Source organism: Ascaphus truei, chromosome 3 (genome assembly GCF_040206685.1).
Source record: "Ascaphus truei isolate aAscTru1 chromosome 3, aAscTru1.hap1, whole genome shotgun sequence".
NCBI classification, from domain to species: Eukaryota; Metazoa; Chordata; class Amphibia; order Anura; family Ascaphidae; genus Ascaphus; species Ascaphus truei.
Genome location: NC_134485.1, coordinates 435,490,766 through 435,515,236, shown reverse-complemented (window position 1 = coordinate 435,515,236; position 24,471 = coordinate 435,490,766). Strand labels below are relative to the sequence as shown.

General features: G+C 52.9%; 1 long non-coding RNA gene across 1 annotated transcript in view; it reads right to left on the bottom strand.

The window, feature by feature from the left end:
- The window catches only part of LOC142491220 (uncharacterized), a 175,621-nt gene extending 163,206 nt beyond the window's left edge, over positions 1-12,415 (bottom strand). The window contains exon 1 of the long non-coding RNA XR_012800351.1: positions 11,657-12,415. This is a non-coding gene — a long non-coding RNA (uncharacterized LOC142491220). The remainder of the gene's footprint in view (positions 1-11,656) is intronic.
- Positions 12,416-24,471: the final 12,056 nt, after the last annotated feature.

Genomic DNA, 24,471 nt, shown 5'->3' with positions numbered 1-24,471 from the left:
CTATCAGCAGGTCACAGTGCCCCCTATCAGCAGGTCACAGTGCCCCCTATCAGCAGGTCACAGTGCCCCCCTATCAGCAGATCACAGTGTCCCCCTATCAGCAGGTCACAGTGCCACCCTATCAGCAGATCACAGTGTCCCCCTATCAGCAGGTCACAGTGCCCCCCTATCAGCAGGTCACAGTGTCGCTCTATCAGCAGGTCACAGTGCCCCCTATCAGCAGGTCACAGTGCCCCCCTATCAGCAGGTCACAGTGCCCACCTATCATTAGGTCACAGTGCCCCCCTATCAGCAGGTCACAGTGCCCCCCTATCAGCAGGTCACAGTGCCCCCCTATCAGCAGGTCACAGTGCCCCCCTATCAGCAGGTCACGGTGCCCCCCTATCATTAGGTCACGGTGCCCCCCTATCAGTAGGTCACAGTGCCCCCTATCATTAGGTCACAGTGCCCCCCTATCATTAGGTCACAGTGCCCCCCTATCAGCAGGTCACAGTGCCCCCTATCATTAGGTCACAGTGCCCCCCTATCAGCAGGTCACAGTGCCCCCAATCAGCAGGTCACAGTGCCCCCCTATCATCAGATCATTGTGCCCCCCTATCAGTAGGTCACTGTGCCCCCCTATCAGCATGTAACAGTGCCCCCCTATCATTAGGTCACAGTGCCCCCCTATCATTAGGTCACAGTGCCCCCCTATCAGCAGGTCACAGTGCCCCCTATCATTAGGTCACAGTGCCCCCCTATCAGCAGGTCACAGTGCCCCCAATCAGCAGGTCACAGTGCCCCCCTATCATCAGATCATTGTGCCCCCCTATCAGTAGGTCACTGTGCCCCCCTATCAGCATGTAACAGTGCCCCCCTATCAGTAGGTCACAGTGCCCCCCTATCATTAGGTCACAGTGCCCCCCTATCATTAGGTCACAGTGCCCCCCTATCATTAGGTCACAGTGCCCACCTATCATTAGGTCACAGTGCCCACCTATCAGCAGGTCACAGTGCCCCCTATCAGAAGGTAACAGTGCCCCCCTATCATTAGGTCACAGTGCCCCCCTATCAGCACGTCACAGTGCCCCCTATCATTAGGTCACAGTGCCCCCCTATCATTAGGTCACAGTGCCCACCTATCATTAGGTCACAGTGCCCACCTATCAGCAGCTCACAGTGCCCCCCTATCATTAGGTCACAGTGCCCCCCTATCAGCAGGTCACAGTGCCCCCCTATCAGCAGGTCACAGTGCCCTCTATCAGCAGGTCACAGTGCCCCCCTATCACAGGTCACAGTGCCCCCTATCAGAAGGTCACAGTGCCCCCCTATCATCAGATCATTGTGCCCCCCTATCAGTAGGTCACTGTGCCCCCCAATCAGCAGGTCACAGTGTCCCCTATCAGCAGGTCACATTGCCCCCCTATCAGCATGTAACAGTGCCCCCCTATCAGTAGGTCACAGTGCCCCCCTATCAGCAGGTCACAGTGCCCACCTATCAGCAGGTCACAGTCCCCCTTATCAGCAGGTCACGTTGCCCACCTATCATTAGGTCACAGTGCCCCCCTATCAGCAGGTCACAGTGCCCCCCTATTAGCAGGTCACAGTGCCCCCTATCACAGGTCACAGTGCCCACCTATCATTAGGTCACAGTGCCCCCCCTATCACAGGTCACAGTGCCCCCTATCATTAGGTCACAGTGCCCCCCTATCAGCAGGTCACAGTGCCCCCTATCAGCAGGTCACAGTGCCCCCCTATCAGCAGGTCACAGTGCCCCCCCCTATCACAGGTCACAGTGCCCACCTATCAGCAGGTCACAGTGCCCCCTATCAGCAGGTCACAGTGCCCCCTATCAGCAGGTCACAGTGCCCCCCTATCAGCAGATCACAGTGCCCCCCTATCAGCAGATAATGGTGCCCCCCCTATCAGCAGGTCACAGTGCCCCCCTATCAGCAACTCACAGTGCTCCCCTATCAGCAGGTCACAGTGCCCCCCTATCAGCAGGTCACAGTGCCCCCTATCAGCAACTCACAGTGCTCCCCTATCAGCAGGTCACAGTGCCCCCCTATCAGCAGGTCACAGTGCCCCCCTATCAGCAGGTCACAGTGCCCCCCTATCAGCAGGTCACAGTGCCCCCCTATCAACAGGTCACAGTGCCCCCCTATCAGCAGGTCACAGTGCCCCCTATCAGCAGGTCACAGTGCCCCCTATCAGCAGGTCACAGTGCCCCCTATCATTAGGTCACAGTGCCCCCCTATCAGCAGGTCACAGTGCCCCCTATCAGCAGGTCACAGTGCCCCCTATCAGCAGGTCACAGTGCCCACCTATCAGCAGGTCACAGTGCCCCCTATCAGCAGGTCACAGTGCCCCCCTATCAGCGGGTCACAGTGCCCCCCTATCATTAGGTCACAGTGCCCCCCTATTAGCAGGTCACAGTGCCCACCTATCAGCAGGTCACAGTGCCCCCTATCAGCAGGTCACAGTGCCCCCCTATCAGCGGGTCACAGTGCCCCCCTATCAGCAGGTCACAGTGCCCCCCTATCATCAGGTCACAGTGCCCCCCTATCATTAGGTCACATTGCCCCCCTATCATTAGGTCACAGTGCCCCCCTATCATTAGGTCACAGTGCCCCCCTATCATTAGGTCACAGTGCCCCCCTATCATTAGGTCACAGTGCCCCCCTATCATCAGGTCACAGTGCCCCCCTATCATCAGGTCACAGTGCCACCCTATCAGCAGGACACAGTGCCCCCTATCAGCAGGTCACAGTGCCCCCCTATCAGCAGGTCACAGTGCCCCCTATCAGCAGGTCACAGTGCCCCCTATCATTAGGTCACAGTGCCCCCTATCATTAGGTCACAGTGCCCCCTATCAGCAGGTCACAGTGCCCCCCTATCAGCAGCTCACAGTGCCCCCCTATCAGCAGCTCACAGTGCCCCCCTATCAGCAGCTCACAGTGCCCCCTATCAGCAGGTCACAGTGCCCCCCTATCAGCACGTCACAGTGCCCCCTATCAGCAGGTCACAGTGCCCCCTATCATTAGGTCACAGTGCCCCCTATCATTAGGTCACAGTGCCCCCTATCAGCAGGTCACAGTGCCCCCCTATCAGAGGTCACAGTGCCCACCTATCAGCAAGGTCAGACCCCCCTATCACCAGGTCACAGTGCCCCCCTATCAGCAGCTCACAGTGCCCCCCTATCAGCAGGTCACATTGCCCCCTATCAGCAGATCATGGTGCCCCCTATCAGCAGGTCACAGTGCCCCCTATCAGCAGATCATGGTGCCCCCTATCAGCAGGTCACGGTGCCCCCCTATCAGCAGGTCACAGTGCTCCCCTATCAGCAGGTCACAGTGATCCCCCTATCAGCAGGTCACAGTGCCCCCCTATCAGCAGGTCACAGTGCCCCCCTATCAGCAGGTCACAGTGCCCCTATCAGCAGGTCACAGTGCCCCTATCAGCAGGTCACAGTGCCCCCCTATCAGCAGGTCACATTGCCCCCTATCAGCAGGTCACAGTGCCCTCCTATCAGCAGGTCACAGTGCCCCCCTATCAGCAGGTCACAGTGCCCACTATCAGCAGGTCACAGTGCCCCCCTATCAGCAGCTCACAGTGCCCCCCTATCAGCATGTCACATTGCCCCCTATCAGCAGGTCACAGTGCCCCCTATCAGCAGGTCACAGTGCCCCCCTATCAGCAGGTCACAGTGCCCCCTATCATTAGGTCACAGTGCCCCCCTATCAGCAGGTCACAGTGCCCCCCTATCAGCAGATAACGGTGCCCCCCTATCAGCAGGTCACAGTGCCCCCCTATCAGCAGGTCACAGTGCTCCCCTATCAGCAGGTCACAGTGCCCCCCCTATCAGCGGGTCACAGTGCCCCCCCTATCAGCAGGTCACAGTGCCCCCCTATCAGCAGGTCACAGTGCCCCCCTATCAGCAGGTCACAGTGCCCCCTATCAGCAGGTCACAGTGCCCCCCTATCAGCAGGTCACAGTGCCCCCTATCAGCAGGTCACAGTGCCCCCTATCAGCAGGTCACAGTGCCCCCCTATCAGCGGGTCACAGTGCCCCCTATCAGCAGGTCACAGTGCCCCCCCTATCAGCAGGTCACAGTGCCCCCCTATCAGCAGGTCACAGTGCCACCTATCAGCAGGTCACAGTGCCCCCTATCATTAGGTCACAGTGCCCCCCTATCAGCAGGTCACAGTGCCCCCCTATCAGCAGGTCACAGTGCCCCCCTATCAGCAGCTCACAGTGCCCCCCTATCAGCAGGTCACAGTGCCCCCCTATCAGCAGCTCACAGTGCCCCCCTATCACAGGTCACAGTGCCCCCTATCAGAAGGTCACAGTGCCCCCAATCAGCAGGTCACAGTGCCCCCCTATCAGCAGGTCACAGTGCCCCCCTATCAGCATGTCACAGTGCCCACCTATCAGCAGGTCACAGTGTCCCCCTATCAGCAGGTCACAGTGCCCACCTATCAGCAGGTCACAGTGCCCCCCTATCAGCGGGTCACAGTGCCCCCTATCAGCAGGTCACAGTGCCCCCCTATCAGCAGGTCACAGTGCCCCCTATCAGCAGGTCACAGTGCCCCCTATCAGCAGGTCACAGTGCCCCCTATCAGCAGGTCACAGTGCCCCCTATCAGCAGGTCACAGTGCCCACCTATCAGCAGGTCACAGTGCCCCCCTATCAGCATGTCACAGTGCCCACCTATCAGCAGGTCACAGTGTCCCCCTATCAGCGGGTCACAGTGCCCCCCTATCAGCATGTCACAGTGCCCACCTATCAGCAGGTCACAGTGTCCCCCTATCAGCGGGTCACAGTGCCCCCCTATCAGCAGGTCACAGTGCCCACCTATCAGCAGGTCACAGTGCCCCCCTATCAGCGGGTCACAGTGCCCCCTATCAGCAGGTCACAGTGCCCCCCTATCAGCAGGTCACAGTGCCCCCTATCAGCAGGTCACAGTGCCCCCTATCAGCAGGTCACAGTGCCCCCTATCAGCAGGTCACAGTGCCCCCTATCAGCAGGTCACAGTGCCCACCTATCAGCAGGTCACAGTGCCCCCCTATCAGCGGGTCACAGTGCCCCCTATCAGCAGGTCACAGTGCCCCCCTATCAGCGGGTCACAGTGCCCCCTATCAGCAGGTCACAGTGCCCCCCTATCAGCAGGTCACAGTGCCCCCCTATCAGTGGGTCACAGTGCCCCCCTATCAGCAGGTCACAGTGCCCTCCCTATCAGCAGGTCACAGTGCCCCCCTATCAGTGGGTCACAGTGCCCCCCTATCAGCAGGTCACAGTGCCCTCCCTATCAGCAGGTCACAGTGCCCCCCTATCAGTGGGTCACAGTGCCCCCCTATCACAGGTCACAGTGCCCCCTATCAGCAGGTCACCGTGCCCCCCTATCAGCAGGTCACAGTGCCCTCCCTATCAGCAGGTCACAGTGCCCCCCTATCAGTGGGTCACAGTGCCCCCCTATCAGCGGGTCACAGTGCCCCCCTATCAGCAGGTCACAGTGCCCCCCTATCAGTGGGTCACAGTGCCCCCCTATCAGCAGGTCACAATGCCCCCCTATCAGCAGGTCACAGTGCCCCCTATCTTTAGGTCACAGTGCCCCCCTATCTTTAGGTCACATTGCCCCCCTATCACAGGTCACAGTGCCCCCCTATCACAGGTCACAGTGCCCCCCAATCATTAGGTCACAGTGCCCCCCTATCTTTAGGTCACATTGCCCCCCTATCAGCAGGTCACAGTGCCCCCCTATCATTAGGTCACAGTGCCCCCCTATCTTTAGGTCACAGTGCCCCCCTATCAGCAGGTCACAGTGCCCCCCTATCAGCAGGTCACAGTGCCCCCTATCAGCAGGTCACAGTGCTCCCCTATGAGCAGGTCACAGTGCCCCACTATCATTAGGTAACAGTGCCCCCCTATCAGCAGGTCATAGTGCCCACCTGTCAGCAGGTCACAGTTCCCCCCTATTATTAGGTCACAGTGCCCCCCTATCAGCAGGTCATAGTGCCCCCCTATCAGCAGGTCACAGTGTCCCCCTATCAGCAGGTCACAGTGCCCCCCTATCATTAGGTCACAGTGCCCCCTATCAGCAGGTCACAGTGCCCCCCTATCATTAGGTCACAGTGCCCCCTATCAGCAGGTCACAGTGCCCCCTATCATTAGGTCACAGTGCCCCCCTATCAGCAGCTCACAGTGCCCCCCTATCAGCAGGTCACAGTGTCCCCCTATCAGCAGGTCACTGTGCCCCCCTATCACAGGTCACAGTGCCCCCCTATCAGCAGGTCACAGTGCCCCCCTATCCACATGTCACAGTGCACTTAGGTAAGGACCCTGTGCCCCTTTAGCTGTGTGCTAGGCAGGGACCTAGTGACAGACCCTGTGCAGTTCCTTAGAGCAGAGAGAGACCCTGTGTAGTTCCTTAGAGCAGGGAGAGGCCCTGTGCAGTTCCTTAGAGCAGGGAGAGAACCTGTGCAGTTCCTTAGAGCAGGGAGAGACCCTGTGAAGTTCCTTAGAGCAGGGAGAGACCCTGTGCAGTAGAGCAGGGAGAGACCCTGTGCAGTTCCTTAGAGCAGGGAGAGACCCTGTGCAGTTCCTTAGTGCAGGGAGAGACCCTGTGTAGTTCCTTAGTGCAGGGAGAGACCCTGTGCAGTTCCTTAGTGCAGGGAGAGACCCTGTGCAGTTCCTTAGAGCAGGGAGAGGCCCTGTGCAGTTCCTTAGAGCAGGGAGAGACCCTGTGAAGTTCCTTAGAGCAGGGAGAGACCCTGTGCAGTAGAGCAGGGAGAGACCCTGTGCAGTACCTTAGTGCAGGGAGAGACCCTGTGTAGTTCCTTAGTGCAGGGAGAGACCCTGTGAAGTTCCTTAGTGCAGGGAGAGACCCTGTGCAGTTCCTTAGAGCAGGGAGAGACCCTGTGAAGTTCCTTAGAGCAGGGAGAGACCCTGTGCAGTTCCTTAGTGCAGGGAGAGACCCTGTGCAGTTCCTTAGTGCAGGGAGAGACCCTGTGAAGTTCCTTAGAGCAGGGAGAGACCCTGTGCAGTTCCTTAGTGCAGGGAGAGACCCTGTGCAGTTCCTTAGAGCAGGGAGAGGCCCTGTGCAGTTCCTTAGAGCAGGGAGAGACCCTGTGCAGTTCCTTAGAGCAGGGAGAGACCCTGTGCAGTTCCTTAGAGCAGGGAGAGGCCCTGTGCAGTTCCTTAGAGCAGGGAGAGACCCTGTGCAGTTCCTTAGAGCAGGGAGAGACCCTGTGCAGTTCCTTAGTGCAGGGAGAGACCCTGTGTAGTTCCTTAGTGCAGGGAGAGACCCTGTGCAGCTCCTTAGTGCAGGGAGAGACCCTGTGTAGTTCCTTAGTGCAGGGAGAGACCCTGTGCAGTTCCTTAGAGCAGGGAGAGACCCTGTGCAGTTCCTTAGAGCAGGGAGAGACCCTGTGAAGTTCCTTAGTGCAGGGGGAGACCCTGTGCAGTTCCTTAGAGCAGGGAGAGACCCTGTGCAGTTCCTTAGAGCAGGGAGAGACCCTGTGCAGTTCCTTAGAGCAGGGAGTGACCCTGTGTAGTTCCTTAGAGCAGGGAGAGACACTGTGTAGTTCCTTAGTGCAGGGAGAGACCCTGTGCAGTTCCTTAGAGCAGGGAGAGACCCTGTGCAGTTCCTTAGAGCAGGGGGAGACCCTGTGCAGTTCCTTAGAGCAGGGAGAGACCCTGTGCAGTTCCTTAGAGCAGGGAGAGACCCTGTGCAGTTCCTTAGAGCAGGGAGAGACCCTGTGCAGTTCCTTAGAGCAGGGAGAGACCCTGTGCAGTAGAGCAGGGAGAGACCCTGTGTAGTTCCTTAGTGCAGGGAGAGACCCTGTGTAGTTCCTTATTGCAGGGAGAGACCTTGTGTAGTTCCTTAGTGCAGGGAGAGACCCTGTGTAGTTCCTTAGAGCAGGGAGAGACACTGTGCAGTTCCTTAGAGCAGGGAGAGACCCTGTGCAGTTCCTTAGAGCAGGGAGAGACCCTGTGCAGTAGAGCAGGGAGAGACCCTGTGCAGTTCCTTAGAGCAGGGAGAGACCCTGTGCAGTTCCTTAGTGCAGGGAGAGACCCTGTGTAGTTCCTTAGTGCAGGGAGTGACCCTGTGCAGTTCCTTAGAGCAGGGAGAGACCCTGTGTAGTTCCTTAGTGCAGGGAGTGACCCTGTGCAGTTCCTTAGAGCAGGGAGAGACCCTGTGTAGTTCCTTAGAGCAGGGAGAGACCCTGTGCAGTTCCTTAGTGCAGGGAGAGACCCTGTGCAGTTCCTTAGAGCAGGGAGAGACCATGTGCAGTTCCTTAGAGCAGGGAGAGACCCTGTGCAGTTCCTTAGAGCAGGGAGAGACCCTGTGCAGTTCCTTAGTGCAGGGAGAGACCCTGTGCAGTTCCTTAGTGCAGGGAGAGACCCTGTGCAGTTCCTTAGTGCAGGGACCCAGTGAAAGGGTTTGCTGCATGTTCCTTTAAGCTGTGTTGCTGATCCAGAGACTGTCCTTATGGTGGGACGTCCAGCGGGACCCCATCCCACGCGGAGGTACAGATCAGCGCTGGACCAAGCGGCGCCGGGACACCCTTTGCGGAGACACCCAGGTGTAGAGACACCTGGGCAGGTATTTACATCCTTCCTGACGTGCACCAACTTTACCTTGCTCCTCACATGTGACAGGCCTGTTCACACACTTGGGTGGGCTTGGACTCTTTGGACACGGGGTTGGGAAGGGGGTGTAAAGGTATAGCCCAGTTAGGGACAAGGTTATAGCTGCCAGCTAGTGGCAGAGGGTAACATGGCTGTGTTGCTATACAGTATGATGTGATGTGATGTTATTGTGTTATTTGCCCATATAGTAAACCTGTGTTATATATATTCCTTAGAGCAGGGAGAGGCCCTGTGCAGTTCCTTAGTGCAGGGAGAGACCCTGTGCAGTTCCTTAGTGCAGGGAGAGACCCTGTGTAGTTCCTTAGAGCAGGGAGAGACCCTGTGTAGTTCCTTAGAGCAGGGAGAGTCTCTGTGCAGTTCCTTAGAGCAGGGAGAGACCCTGTGTAGTTCCTTAGTGCAGGGAGAGACCCTGTGCAGTTCCTTAGAGCAGGGAGAGACCCTGTGCAGTTCCTTAGTGCAGGGAGAGACCCTGTGCAGTAGAGCAGGGAGAGACCCTGTGTAGTTCCTTAGTGCAGGGAGAGACCCTGTGCAGTTCCTTAGAGCAGGGAGAGACCCTGTGCAGTAGAGCAGGGAGAGACCCTGTGTAGTTCCTTAGTGCAGGGAGAGACCCTGTGCAGTTCCTTAGAGCAGGGGGAGACCCTGTGCAGTTCCTTAGAGCAGGGAGAGACCCTGTGCAGTTCCTTAGAGCAGGGAGAGACCCTGTGCAGTTCCTTAGAGCAGGGGGAGACCCTGTGCAGTTCCTTAGAGCAGGGAGAGACCCTGTGCAGTTCCTTAGAGCAGGGAGAGACCCTGTGCAGTTCCTTAGTGCAGGGAGAGACCCTGTGTAGTTCCTTAGAGCAGGGAGAGACCCTGTGTAGTTCCTTAGAGCAGGGAGACACCCTGTGCAGTTCCTTAGTGCAGGGAGAGACCCTGTGTAGTTCCTTAGAGCAGGGAGAGACCCTGTGCAGTTCCTTAGTGCAGGGAGAGACCCTGTATAGTTTCTTAGAGCAGGGAGAGACCCTGTGCAGTTCCTTAGAGCAGGGAGAGACCCTGTGCAGTTCCTTAGTGCAGGGAGAGACCCTGTGCAGTAGAGCAGGGAGAGACCCTGTGTAGTTCCTTAGTGCAGGGAGAGACCCTGTGCAGTTCCTTAGAGCAGGGAGAGACCCTGTGCAGTAGAGCAGGGAGAGACCCTGTGCAGTTCCTTAGTGCAGGGAGAGACCCTGTGCAGTTCCTTAGTGCAGGGAGAGACCCTGTGCAGTTCCTTAGTGCAGGGAGAGACCCTCTGCAGTTCCTTAGTGCAGGGACCCAGTGAAAGGGTGTGCTGCATGTTCCTGTAGCTGTGTTGCTGATCCAGAGACTGTCCTTATGGTGGGACGTCCAGCGGGACCCCATTCCACGCGGAGGTACAGATCAGCGCTGGACCAAGCGGTGCCGGGACACCCTTTGCGGAGACACCCAGGTGTAGAGACACCTGGGCAGGTATTTACATCCTTCCACACGTGCACATCTACCACTAGGACGTCCCCTTTGAGAGGGTCTGGAACCGGTTCTGCAACATGGTTTTGGACACACGGGTCCACTGAGGCCTCTGGCATTAGTACAGACTGATTAGCAATGTCACTCACTTTTGCAGAGGGGTCAGGCTTCCCCCCTTCTTTCTCAACTGGCTCCGTAGCCTGGGGTGTAATAGGCTTCAAGAACCGGGCACCGCAGCATTCTCATTCGGGCTCCCACGCCGGGTGCGCCTCTAGAACAGTCACAGGTGGGACTAAAGCACTGTATACACGGTTCCCCATCCACCTCGGTGGTCTTGAAGTCTATTGGTAACTGGGACAAAGTAGCTCCCTCTCAATAGGCTTCTTGCAGGCAGGGACACATTAGTGCAAGGACTTCCATTCCTGGCGTTCGCCAGGGCACATACACATTAGGGTGTATCCCCTGACAGTCTATCTCATCCCCATACATCATCTCATCTTCAGAGAACAAAGAGTCTATTACGGCATCAACGTTATGGTTGAAGATCACAGTGCTTGCTCCCCCTGGTGGAATCTGAAGGAAGGGCACTTTCTACAAGGGAGTGGTTCTGGCTCTGTGCTGAGTCACTCACAGCACAGGGGAGGGGCTCTGATTTTCGCGCCAAACCCGGACAGATTGTTGCAACATCTTTCTGTGCAGGTTGGCAGTCAGCAGCACGTGCGCTCTCCTGATTTGGCGGGAGATGCCATTTTGCTGGGTCTGCGTAGACTAGGGGGTACCCCTCAGACGGGGCCCCGGGCATAAACAATGCGGACGGTGCCTCTGCCAGGCATATATCTGCAGTGTGGGTTACCACAAAAAGTATGGTTTTCCATGTGGACGTGGGATCTTGTTCTTCATCTAAGACACATGAGTACGGCCACCCAGGAATTTTACACATATACTCCCGGACCTTGAACGCGGGTATAATTGCGGGAATGCCTCCTACCGCCACTACCTGGCCAGGTTCTATATATTGCCTCAAAGCCCAGGCAAGTACCTCGTGTCCGGACTTTACAAACATGGTGACAAAAATAGGAATGGGACAATTTGGAAAAAAAATGGAACAGGGCACCCCAGGTGGTATCTCAGCAGCGCCTCCAAATGTAACGGGTATTCCCCCCCCCAATGGCAGATATGGTGTGGGTGCAGAGAACATACGGTGTTACCAGGTGTGGTGCATATACCTGCAGGCTAACAGGAGGCCTGAGCCTCCGCTAGTGAGAGCCTGGGGTGAATCCTCTGGAACATTTCTTGGTTTCAGCGCCTCCACCTATGTAGGATTCTATGGGAATGTAGAATGACCGTAACATAGGAACCCACCAAGAAACCACTTACACCAGTATTAGGGATAACAGGTTTACTGAATGAACAAACACTAATAAGGACAACTATTACATCATCTCTAGTACCATCACAACATTATAACATCCCCACACGGTGCCCACAGCCCAACCCCTTTGTCCCGTGGTCAGCGCTGCCACTATGTGTTAAGAGAATGTTATGATCTGTTGGTGCACTTATAGAGTACCTGCCGAGTGCTCCTGCACTCGGGCCTGCAAGTGACTTCACAAAGGATCTGCCGCTCTGGGATCCCGTCTGATCCGGTCCGGTAAATCCTTGCTTGGGGTCCGCCAGGGGCGATCCCACCCTGAAGATAGTCTTTCTCTCTGGGCACAGACTTGAGCCCAAGTCTCCTTTCAGGAAGCGCAGCGTCCGCTGTATCCCTATCTATCCCTGGCACTAACGTGACACGGTCCCGGGAGTGAGGACCTACCTGGGACATAAGGGGTTAACTGGCCTATCCCGTCCCTCTTGCTCTTCCCGGTCCTAACTCTAACTATCTAGCACCTAGTACTTGCAGTAACGCACTGTCACCTACTTGGTACGCACAGCAACCGTGCTGCACAGACACTGTGCCTGCTTGTCAGACCTCACAGCACTGACAGCCGTGACTCTGACAAGACAGCACTCACACTAAGGGCAGAGTCCCTAACTGGGGCCGTCCCTTATCAATTACCCACTAACCGGGTGGGGAGTTGGGGCCTACCTGGGAGAGGGGGAGCCTTACGCAATGCAGGAGCTTCACTTGCTCCCTGCACCCTTCCTTCCCCTTCTGCTCCGCTGCTCCAACTGCTGTAAGTGACAGGGTCCCTAACCTGAGGGCTGTCCCTGGCAACACTCACTCTACTGGGTGAGTCAGGGCTATCTCGGGCCTTGGGGGTTGCTGGCCTAGTACAGGGAGTCACTGACTCCTGTACCCTACCTCCTTCCCTTGTCTGCTCCTCGCTCTGACTGAAAAAAACCCTGTCTGCACACAACATTGTTGCAACTCTGCAGCATGAGAAGCAGCCAGCTCTATTGGCTTCAATGCTGCCTGTGACAAGGGTGAAAGTGCAGTCCCCTGAGGCTGCTGGGAATTGTAGTTCTTGGTACAGCTCTTTTCTATGGGGACCGCGTGCGCGATCTTTACTGCGCATGGGCGAAGCTCGCGCCACAACCAAGAGGGCGGTGCCCGCCGGGAGAAGTCGCCGTCCCCTTCCTCCACTGCCACAGGGGTAAGGCAGGGGCAAGGGAAGATCAGGGGAACCGGGGGTGACCCCTTTACATACATATTTTTAAAAAGCCCTAAAAAACAGATTTAACACACAGTTTTCAGTAAGCAAAAGTTAGATTTCCCACCTTCTTCACCACACGAGACAGTCAGTAAACTCTGATATTTGTTCGTTTCCAACAATGTGACATGAAATGTTCTGCCCGAGAAATGAAATATTTACCCATAAAATAATGTGATTTCTTTCTCACACAGAGTCTGCTGATTCTATAGTGACACATTCCCATCAGAATCTGTATATAACACTCACCTCACCCTCCATAGTAACACAGACCCGGTGATATTCACAGATTACTCATCCCAGCTCCATCTCCACCCAGCTGTAAGTACAATTATTTCTAAAGTTTTTATATTAACTGTAATTTTTACTACGTTGATCTTTTTATATGTAATGTCTATAAATATTCTCTGCAATACAAACCCCACTAATACTCCTCACGTGTAATAACTAGATACTATACTGTAAAGTAACACTGTATCCCTGGGGTGCAGCCCCCCAGATATGTCTGATCTGTCCCGTGCTGAGCGTATTATTACACCTGTGATAACCTGTAACATTCTCTAACAGATCTGTAAAGATGCTTCTCTCCCAGAGACCTCTGCTGCTCGCGCTTCTCCTGGGGATAATCTCCATCGTCACATTGGTGGAATCGGCCAAATATGAGACGTAAGAAATGAAGTTTGTGGGACAGAGAAAGGAATAGAGATTTATTGGTGCTGTGTGTAGGATTGTAGCTGGGGATCCTTCATGTGACACGTGTCTGATATTAACCTTGTAACTGATATTAACCCTCCTGTGCCTGTTCCATAAGCAGCCTGCCTTATGTGTTAGTATATCTCTCTGCGTGTTATTATATCTCTGCGTGTTATTATATCTCTCTGTGTGTTATTATATCTCTCTGTGTGTTATTATATCTCTCTGTGTGTTATTATATCTCTCTGCATGTTATTATATCTCTCTGTGTGTTATTATATCTCTCTGTGTGTTATTATATCTCTCTGTGTGTTATTTTATATCTCTGTGTGTTATTATATATATATATGTGTGTGTGTGTGTTATTATATGTAGAACTCTTGCTAAGTTTCATAGTGAGTCCTGATACCTGCAGGCAGTTAAAGGGTTACTTTCTTTGCAGGATCCAGTGTAACCATTTCTTGTACCATATGCTGTATTAGTTATGCAGGTGGCTCGCCACTAGCTGCTTCTGGAAATTTCCAGATGAGTCCCCCTGTAGGGACGGCCGCCTGTAGCTAAGCCCACCTTTAATTTGCCTGGTAACATTTGTAGTTCCCAACCTTTTTATACCCTGGGTTGGATCCGCCATTCTGTTTGACCCCAGGAGATCCCTATAACATCAGGTGGACTCCAGGATTGCCCAATAACATCAGGAGGAACCGAGGAAGTAACAGAGGGGGGTCTCCAGGCTCCCCTAGCCTGTAAGGAGGACACCTTTTATAGGGCAAGATTCCCAGTGTTAGGGGGGCCCTTAGGGACCAGGGATCCAAGACACTCTAAAGTAGAGAGTAGGTAGTTCCCTATCGCGGGGCTTTAAGAAGAAGTCCTGGAAGGGGCACTATATATATATGTGTGTATGTGTGTTATTCTATGTCTTTCTGTGTGTTAAGTTACTCTGTTTTTTGTATTGTATATCTCTGCGTGTTATTATATCTCTGCTTGTTATTATATTTCTCAGCATGTTATAATTCTCTACAATTGTTTACTTTATTATCTCTCTGTCATATCTCTCTCTGCGTGTCATATCTGTCTGCGTGTCATATCTCTCTCTGCGTGTCATATCTCTCTCTGCGTGTCATATCTGTCTGCGTGTCATATCTCTCTCTGCGTGTCATATCTCTCTCTGCGTGTCGTATCTCTCTCTGCGTGTCATATCTCTCTCGGCGTGTCATATCTCTCGGCGTGTCATATCTCTCGGCCTATTACAATGTTCCGCAATTCTTTACTTGCCCTTGTGGCAGTGAAAGGGTTAAATCTGTGGGAAATATTTGCCCCCTGACTCCCCGGGGACATTTCCTGACATGAGTTTGTTGTCTTCTTCTCTAGTGAAGAAGATCAGATGTTGGAGACCAAGAGAGAGGAGAATGAGCAGGGAAATCGCATGGAGAGACTGGCAGGTCTCCTGGAAGAAGTGCGCTCTCTTCTCAGACGGGAGACTCGGGCGGATCGTATAGAGAGCAGAAGAAGTCCTATGGTATATCTTACATTAGCTGAGATGTTTAAGAAACTGGGCCTGGGGCGTTAATAAATTCTGCTCCTTACACGTGAGCTTTACAATGTCCTGTAACACTGCGCTCTCTGTATAAGGACAGTGTCCTGTAACACTGCGCTCTCTGTATAAGGACAATATACATGTCACGCTGCTTTTATGGGGTTTCCTAAATCTCCTGATTTCCTGCTTTCTCCATGAAATAATAATGATAGAAATGAGAGATCACTGTTACAATGAGACAGACTGTAACATGAAGATAAAAGGGTCTCCCTCACTAATCCACGCCAGAGATTTAGCACACGCTAGTGTCACTGACGTGACTAGTACTAACATGCACTAATGTGAGTGTGTGCTTTAGTGAGTGAGACTCAGCATGTGTCACACACACACATGAGAAGAACATGCTACTAATAACTGCGTGTGCTGACAGTATACCTAATATCTGTGTCTGTGTCACACTGTCAGTGCTGAGAAGGGTTTCTTCCTCTGTCTGTAACCGTATAATCACAAAGATCATTTGTACGCTGCTTTTCCCTTTTACTTTGCAATAAAACAGCATTTCAGCATCAGTTTGTGTAGTCTCTTACTTCAGTAAAAGTACACATACACGATAATGCACTGAAACACACACACACACACCCACATAATAATACACACACACCCACAATAATCCACACCCACATAATAATGCACACACACGATAATGCACAGACACACACACGACATGTACCTTAGTACCCCCACATTCACTACACAGACACACACACTATCTCACTGGTACCCTACACATACATATTAGAATAAACACGTATGTATGTATTTATGTATGTATGTATACTTTTATTTATATAGCCCAAAGTATGTACCCCGCGCGTTTCAGCGCTGCATGACCCATGTACCCCATTCTTGGCCCCTCTGTGTTCCGCGGCACCCCAATAAAACACAGACACCTTAAGTTTGATCAAATGGCCACAGCCTTTTATTTAACCATAAACCCCAAACCTTCCTGGGATTGGTCAGCAAGTCGCCCCAAACTTGTGACCCTGCTCAGCGCCGCTTCATGACCCAGTGAGCACTCTCAGGTCAGGGCCCTTTGGGACACTTTTAGAAGGACACACTTAGGCCCACCGAACCTGACCCTGACATAAGGTCATCTGCTTATAACCCTTCAAATTCCACATTAGCCATGACCTTCCCTCCGTCACCTTCCCTCCGTCACCTTCCCTCCGTCACCTTCCCTCCGTCACCTTCCCTCCGTCACCTTCCCTCCGTCACCTTCCCTCCGTCACCTTCCCTCCGTCACCTTCCCTCCGTCACCTTCCCTCCGTCACCTTCCCGCCGTCACCTTCCCGCCGTCACATTCCCGCCGTCACATTCCCACCGCCACATTCCCGCCGTCACATTCCCGCCGTCACATTCCCGCCGTCAACTTCCCGCCGTCAACTTCCGCTGTCACCTTCCCTCCATAACCTTCTCACTGTCACCTTCCCAAGGTCACGTTCCCTCCGTCACCTTCCCAAGGCCACCTTCCCACCATCAACTTCCCAACGTCACCTTCTTGCCATCATCATCCCGTCATCACCTTCCCCCGTCATCTTCCCACCGTCACCTTCCCAAGGTCAACTTCCCTATGTCACTTTCCTGCCCGTCACCTTCCCACCTGTCACCTTCATGCCTGTCACCCTCCCGCCGTCACCTTCCCACTATCCCCTTCCTATCCGTCACCTTCCCATAATGACCTGCCCTCCCATCACCTTCTGTTACGCCGGTGCTGCCCGCAGACCAGACTCGTTCCTTTCACTGAGGTGAGGAACGTATAAAGGCATGCACCCGCAGCAAAGGGAGCGTTTCCGGAGTGTGGTGATGAGGCGTTGCCAGGCCAGGTAATGTTTAGCTAGCAATACTTGCCGGTACCGGTGTAGAAATGCCGTCGTCGTTGCCTTTAGCCAAGGTCAGGGATTGGAGAATTCCGGAAGGTCGTTTGTCCAAGCAGGGGTCGAGAGCCAGAGAGAGACGTCCGCCAAGCCAAGTCGTAACCTGAGTGAATGAGAGAGAAAACGCCAGAGTAGTAATCCTAGTGGAAACTATGTCGAGCAATGAATGATAGGAAGAACTGGCATTATAAAGTGTGGCTGACCAATCAGAGGTGAAGGCAGACCTGGAGGACTGCGTGGAGCCATCCTGGATAGGTTCCCTTGATTGGCAGGCAGGTGAGAACTCTTGTTTTGACAGGAGATCATATTACTGTGTTGGGGGCGGGTTTTCACTGCCAGAGCAGTGAATAAATTAACTTCACCCGGCGCGCGCTGTTCAGGCGCGCGCCCGGGCAACGTGGCGGCCGCGTGAGACAATGCAGGGAGCCGGGGACGCCGAGGAGGACGGGGAACCCCCAGAACCGCCGGAGGTGAGTGACGCTGGCGAGGGACGCGCGCCACGGCAGCAGGGGTAGACACAGGCACAGAGGAACCAGGGCGCGGACGTCGCGATCCCTGAATCCTCACACCTTCCTACTGTCACCTTCCCTTCACCTTCCCTCCATCCCCTTCCCGCCATCAACAACCCTCCCATCACTTCCCCGCCATCACATTCACACCGTCACCTTCCCTCTGTCACCTTCCCTCCCCATCATCACCTTCCCACGATCACCTCCCGGCCATCACCTTTCCTGCCATCACCTCCCCATGATCACCTTCTACCATCACATTCCTACCGTCACCATCTCCACATCACCTTCCCTCCCTTCACCTTCCCGATGTCACCTTACCTTCCTTCACCTTCCCTCCATTCCCTTCCTGACATCACCTCCACACGATCACCTCCCCAGCCATCACCTTCCCTCCCATCACCTTCCCTCCCTTCACCTTCCCTCCCTCCCATCACCTTCTAAAAAATGTTAACTCCGGGTTAGACTTCAAAAGAAGCTGGCAACCCAGGCTGCAGTGTGTGTTTGTGTGTACAGAGGTGGGGGCTGCAGTTTGTGTAGAGGTGGGCCGTGCAGTGTGTGTTTGTGTGCACAGAGGTGGATGGCTATGGTCTGTGTTTGTGTGTACACTGGCGACACACTTTATTCGAGCTCGGCTAGTCCCACGAATTCGGGTATACCCGGGTGTATTGAGGTTTGTGACTGTTTTCTGCCCGAGTACATTGAGGTATTTTCCACGCAGGGATTGAAACATTTTATTCCCGCTGGCTGCAATACTGCACAGTATATACATATATACTGCATTACAATTCATGAATTTATGCCATCTGGTAGACACGCGAAGCATTGCAGCCTATTAAATCCTAATCATTATCATTTAACAGATCAGCCGCCCGTCAGCCAGGCATGAACCCAGGCTGGGAAGGCAAACGCAACGGGGCTTGTCAGAGGTGAGGAGCGGCGCATTCCAGGTATCTGCCAGGTACATACTGGGTATTTGCTCGAATAAAGTGTGTCGGTGCAGTATAGAGGTGGGCCTCTCACGAGAGACCAATGCTTTTAAAACCTTAATATCCGGATCCTTTGATTGAGCAAAACATGAGATAAAATAAATTGTGATTTATTTACAAAATGAACATACACAGCTTGATCTACAAAATAACACTTACTGGGGAGGGGCAAAACTAAATAAAATGTTCCTGGAACGAACTTCACAGAAATAAAGTCTCTAGGCACCAATTCCCAAGAGCGGGGTTGGTGCGCAAAACAGAGTCTCGAAACAGTCTTTGGCTAGTGGCGCTTCCCGCAACCACTCTTACTCCGCAGAAATTAATAATTTCGTTCCCCCAATACAGGATTGGTTAGCAAATCCTTAGTCCTTACAAATACTAGAAGCTGGATACAAATCTTGGTTTCGATGTTAAAGTCTTTGTACCGTACTCTGAAGCTTAGATGAAATCTTTCACTGCATGATGAATCTATCTCCCGATCGGCTGCACAGACTTTTAAAACCCCACTAGTCCTATCACTGCGTGGGAACAACGCATCCCACCTATTGGCAAGGTTTGTCAATAGTTCATGGAGCCGGGCAGAGGCTTCAAGGTATGCTACGGTCATGCGCTAACTTCACACCTGAGCCGCTTAGCATACCTAACCAAGCCCACTTCCCTGGCGACATGTTGTCTTCCTGTCCCTGGACATCTGCAGGAAAAATCTGTTTCCATTTACTTCCCTTAACTTAACACTTTAAAATGTAGGTACCTTTTTAAGTCCGGACTTTCCTAGACATTCTGGAGTAATCTCAGCATGATGTCTTAGACGTCCTGACTTAAGTTATTCATGACTCACTGGCCGGAATGACTGGCCATATCTCTGGGAATCACTGTTCAGTGTAAACCAAGTGTTTCCGCTGCTCCGCCTGCTTGAATGTAAATGCCCTTGCCCTTGCTGACACATCCCAATAGATTTGCCATGTTGAGTGAAGATATTGGGAATGTTGGGGCAGAAATAAATAATTCAATTAATCAAGACAAACGACGCACTCCGTCCGCGTCTCACAGCGCCATTTCGGAGCCTCGTTGTTCGCGGCAAAAGTAGCCCAACCAATGGCGAGGCTGCGCTGCGGCGGGAGAGACACGCGACTTGCGATCTGGTTGCCAGTTGAAGCTCTGTAGTAGTTCATTCAGTCAGTTTCATTGGGAAACATTCTGAGGTGCGGCGACGTGGGAGACTGTAGGATCCGGGTATCGTGAGAACACGCAACACCCGGAAGTCACGCAGTGTGTATAGAGGTGGGCTCTGCAGTGTGTGTTTGTGTGTATAGAGGTAGGCCCTGCAGTGTGTGTTTGTGTGTATAGAGGTGGGGGCTTTGCTTGGGCCTTTCAACTCTTACAGCCAGGGTATTATTGGCCAAGAATGCCCAGTTCTGAGGGGGTGATTACTACTTCAAAAATGTATTTATGGCGCATGCGCGAGGGCAGAGAGAATGGACGCGTGACTCCATTGCTCCGTGCCCCGCTCGTAAACTAATGCAATAAAACAACCTTTACTGTCAGCAAAATATCAGGAATTTAACTCCCAAGACCCTGCAAAACTACCGGGATGGCGAAGAGACAATCTAAAACCCCGAAATCAAAGGGGCTCCCGCTATACTTCCCCAGCACGAGAAACAACGCGGCGGAGGCAGAAATGGCGCCGAGTTCGAATCAGGGCTCTGATTCAGAGCGGGAAGGAGAGAGGGAGGACAGAGGCAATCCGGAATATCAACCAGTGCGGCTCGGCGATTTTAATCGCCTTTACACAGACCTCAAAAATCTCCTCCAGGCGCAAATAAAAGAGATGGGGAGGGAGATCGGGAGTCTGGGGGAGCGCACGGGAAAGGTGGAGACCCAGTTAGACATAACCTCCACGGCTGCCAAACGCAACACAAATAAAGTAACGGAGCTACAGACCCAAATCTCTGACCTGAAGGAGAAGCAGGAGGATGCCGAAAACCGCGAGCGGCGGAACAATATAAGGATTCGGGGGGTACCTGAAGATGTAGGGGAGTGCGAGGATTTCGTCCTGAGGTGGCTGGGTGAGCTGCTGCCGGATATCCCCAAAGAGAGACTAGAAATGGACCGTTGCCACAGGGCCCTGAGAATGAGACCGGTGCAGTCTACATCATAGCGCGACATCATAGCGCGGCTGCATTATTATAAGACCAGGGAGGCCATCCTACACAGGTCCCGGGAAACACCGTCGGTGGAATTTGAGGGGATAAAACTGCTTATTTTTCAAGATCTGTCCCCTCTGACGTTGCTGAGACGCAGGGCCCTCACCCCAGTCACTAAAGTGTTAAGGGACCACAGTGTGCGATATCGGTGGACATTTCCATTTGGGCTGTCCGTCAATAAAAATGGCAAAGCCCACTATATGAAGGAGATTGGGGAGGGAGAGGCTTTCCTCCACAGGCTGGGGCTTAAGGGGGCACCAGTGGCACCGGAGGCGGCGGAAGAGATCCCGGGCCCCAGTTGGGAAACGGCGGGACGTTCCCCCCGATCCCCACACACCAAACGCTGAATTCCAATAAAGAGTTTGCTCATGACATCCCACGTTATAAGGGAATCATGTTTCCCGGTTTACAGTTAAAGTTGCCTGGTAAAATGTTACAGGCTTACATATCCGCTGTTAAAGAAGAACCCGCATCAAGAGCCCCTCCGGTGGGGAAAAATCCGCGATTACCTATTTATAAAAGACTAAGCACTTACCTGAGAGATAATGGACGAAGGCCCAAAGATGGCGACGCACACGAGGTAGGAGCAGCATCCAGTCTGAAACGCAGGAGCAGGAAACCACCATCAGCCGGGCAGAGCCGACGCACACATCCGTCCAGGTCGAGAGTCGCTCCCAAAATGGCGGCGGCCGGATGTTCGAGCGCTGAAACCGGAAAGGCACGGGCGGCCATCTTACAGGGGGCAAGATGAAGATCCAGTTATCGCGAGGCAGTGACGCGGACCACACGAGAGGCCCCGTCCAGCGGGCGATTTGAACTTACCCAGGAGCCATAGATGCAGACGGAGAACCAGATATACATAGCGACGGAGGAAAGAAAACTCTATTTCCATATGCTAGAAAGGGCATCAGTCGGAGAGGCCTGCGGAGGAGGGTAGCGGGGCAAAATTATATAAAATACATAGGGCCCACAAGGGGATAGTCAGCAAGCAAGGCTGTGGATAAGATATAGGGGAGGTGGTAGGATAGTGGGTTTAAACGGGATAAGAGGAAGTAAATAGTAAGATGAGGACTGTAGGAGGAAGTAGGTAAGGGGAGGGCGTAGGGGAAGTGTCAGGAGCTAGATGGAGACAGGAAGCAGAGGGAAGGAGAGGGGTCAGAAGGAGGAGAGCAAGGGAAGTGGAGGAAGTGGGAGTAGAAGGCAAAAGTAGGTGACTAAATAGAAAGGTGTACGTGACGGAAGGCGGAAAGTAAGCGATAGCAAGTAGAAGCGAGACATGCAGGTTATGAAAGTCGAGAGGGGCAAGCAATCCGGAAGATGAGACAATATAAGGAATAGAGCGGGGTATACTGCAGAGGGTATCCTGGGAAGCGAGTAAGGGGTTGAGGCCAACTAACCAAATAGGGGATCATAGAATAGGAAGTAAAGCAGCGGAAACAGTTGCCTAGGTTAACACCGAACTTAGGAGTTATTAGTAATAAGACATGAAGGTTACAGTTAGTTTGTCGTTAGAGGAGCGGGGCGGGAGCTGAGGGGTCTCGGCCTGCTCTGCGGTCCGCATGGGCCAGGGGCTGGGAAAGGGTTGTCCCAGCGAAGTCCTTTGGGAGGGTGGGGGAATAAGAGGCGCAGTGACATCGGCGGATGTTCCGGAGCAGGTGCCCAGTCCCCAAAGGCATTGGACTCTGAGCCAAGTTGGCAGGGCCACAGCTCGGAGGACATTAATTGTTTACTGTTTTATGTGTGTCTTCCCCCAGGTTTTCCTATTGTCTCTCCCCATCCCGCAGGACCCACCACCCGAGGATCATCACGAGCGTACCAGGAAGGAGACTGCCTTACTTCGGTCAGGGTTAGTAGCGAATCACACAACACTATCGCCACATGTCGCAGGTTCAACCTATCCCGAAGATGAATAACGATCTGATACTTATCTCCCATAATGTTAAGGGATTTAATAACCCAATAAAACGCAGAATTGCCTTCCGGGACTATATCCGTAGAAAGGCGGATATAGTGTTTGTCCAGGAAACTCATTTCTCTAAATCTAATCATCCCAAATACCTGGACGGGCACTACAGGACCGTTTTTATGTCCTCGGCGACAGTAAAGAAAAGGGGGGTGGCTATATTAGTGCATCGAAGAGTGCCCTTCCAAATGGTTAAATCATATAAAGACTCAGACGGAAGATACGTTATAGTCACAGGCACAATTAATAACAAGGAGGTCACATTAAGCTCAATATACGCCCCCTGCGAACAGGCCCCGCAATTCTTTACGGCATTTTTCGATAAATTACACAAGGTGGCAATGGGTTGTATATTCCTCGCTGGAGACATGAACCGCACCCTAGACCCAGACTTGGACAGATGCACGGGGACTAACTTACCACAGAAACATGACGTACTAACCATACTCCACGGGCTGCACGATTGTCAGTTACTTGACATTTGGAGGGAAAAACACCCCACGGAGAGAGCATACACTTTTTACTCACACCCCCACAACAGATACAGTAGGATAGATTACTTCCTGGTTTCTAAGAAAGCGGTTCCCATGGTCACCCATACTGGGATCCATGATATTTCATGGTCGGACCACGCACCGATTGAGCTGCGGTGTGCTCTGCAGCTTCTGGACAGACCGGGGGCGAACTGGAAATTAAACGAGCTGCTGTTAAAAAACCCAATATCGGAGCGGGCGATAGGAGATAAAATCAAGGAATACTTTGATATCAACACGGGGAGTGTATCTTCCCACTCTACACTCTGGGAAGCCCATAAGGCAACCATGAGGGGTCTTCTAATGAATTTAGCAGCACAAACCAAACGAGCTAAGGAGTCCCAGATAAAAGACCTGCGGGGGAGACTAGCACACCTCTCCGCATGTCATAGTCTAAATAAACAGAGCGCTACCCTTAAGGAACTCTCTGACACCAAAACTAAACTCAATTTGTTGCTAAACTCCAGAGCCGAGAGGGAGTTGGCCTGGTCCAAGCGTAAGTTTTACGACAAAGCCAACAAACCAGATACCTTACTTGCCAAGAAATTACGTAACAAACTCCCTAATTATAGTATTTCCTCTATCCGCACCAAGGGGGGGGACCTTACCTCCGATCCCAGAAGAATTGTTGAGGAATTTAAAATTTTTTACGAAGTTCTCTATGATGGAGATAAGGTCAGCCACACACAGAAAATAGAGGAAAAAACACAGAAATTCCTAAAAGAGGCGCGCCTTCCCAAATTGAGCAGGGCAGAAAAGGAGGCACTACAGGGTGACTTTACGTTCGAAGAACTATCAGAGGTTATAAAGGCCCTTAAGCCAGCTAAAGCTCCGGGACCAGATGGTTTTTCAAATTTATATTACAAAAAATACCTTAAAATATTAGCGCCACAACTATTAAAATTATTTAACGAGATCTTAGCGGGGGGCGCCTTTCCATCCCAGATGCTCCAGGCCTCAATCTCCCTGATCCACAAGCCAGGTAAGGACCCGGTAGACTGTAAGAGCTATCGGCCCATATCCCTGATCAATTCCGATGTGAAAATATTTTCTAAACTCATAGCTAACAGGGTGGGCATTGTCCTGCCTGGGCTAATCCATCCGGATCAGGTGGGATTTATTGGTGGAAGGCAGGCGGCAGACAACACAAGACGGATCATTGATTTGATCGATCTGGCCAATAGAAAGAATATCCCGTCTATGCTGTTGAGTCTGGATGCCGAGAAGGCCTTCGATAGGATCGACTGGTCCTATCTGAGGGCAGTACTAGGAGCGTTTGGGTTCGAGGGACGCCTCCTGGAAGCTATCTTAGCCCTGTATAAAGGCCCCACAGCTAGGGTGCGCCACCAGGGCTTCCCATCGGAGCAATTTA